We start from the raw sequence: 1,093 nt of genomic DNA, 5'->3' as shown, positions 1-1,093 counted from the left end.
TAAATTGTGAGTCTTTTTATTTCATTTTTGCATTGCCATAACACTGCCAGTCTTTGCCACAGACTTCCCATGTGACCATGGGCATGTAACTTAGCCTCTATGTGCCTATTTCCCATCTGTGCAAAGTGGATAATAGTACTTCCCTACCTCACAGGGTTATTGTGATGAGACAGCAATTAAAATGACTGTGAGACCTCAGATACTATGGCAATGGACCCATATAAGTACCTTAGATAGATTGACTGTGGCACTTAGACTTAGACCTGGACCCCAATGTGCTAAGCACTGTACAAATGGAACAAAAACATTGTCCTTGCCCCCAAAGAACTTGCAATCTAAGTATTTGCTTGCTTGCTTTTGAGCGGTCACATTTTCAAGCTTATAAGCACTTACAAGGACCAGAGACATACTTAAAAAAAAAAAAAAAAAAGCTGACAGTCTCACATTATCACAGGACTCCAGGAGCTAAGGCTTTAAGAAAACACATGTAATAGCACAAGACTCCTAATGAAATCTCAAGAGCTGGTAACACAGCTGGGTATTGTTACTTTGGGGGAGGAATGTGTTGCTGCTTTGGCTTTGTAGTTATTTGTAATAGAGGGAGAGCTGGGGTTATGTTCCCCTGTGTTCCAATCCGGATTGAACAGGAAAGCCAAGAAGCCACTATTAGGCTGGGGATGGGGGGAGAGATGGTCCATTGTTACTGCAAAGCAGATACTTTGGTAAATAGTAACGGGAATGTGGATTAAAGCTAGGGCGCCATTGTCTTCCCGGGTCTCTGGGGCTGATTAGCGATCGCCCACCGTGCCCGCTCCTTGGGGCAGGGGCTCTCCTGTTTGTACAGCGCCGGGCACCCTGCAGTCTCCGGCTCTGGTCGGCGCGGGACCCCAGCTGGCGAGCTCACGGGTTAATGGCCGCCGCCTGGGCCAATGACGGAGCCAAGCGGCGGGAAGGCGGGGCCCAGCCGGGGCCTTTGTGTTCGAACCGCCCAATGGCGGCGGCCGGCGGCGGGTGAGTGGCAGCCCCGGCGGCGGCGGCAGCAGCAGCAGCAGCAGCGTGTGGCAGTGACAGGCGCCCGCCCGCCCCAGGCCGT

The sequence above is a fragment of the Eretmochelys imbricata genome, chromosome 1 (assembly GCF_965152235.1).
Source record: "Eretmochelys imbricata isolate rEreImb1 chromosome 1, rEreImb1.hap1, whole genome shotgun sequence".
NCBI lineage: Eukaryota > Metazoa > Chordata > Testudines > Cheloniidae > Eretmochelys > Eretmochelys imbricata.
The sequence above is the reverse complement of the archived record's forward strand: the minus strand, read 5'-3'. Positions refer to the sequence as shown.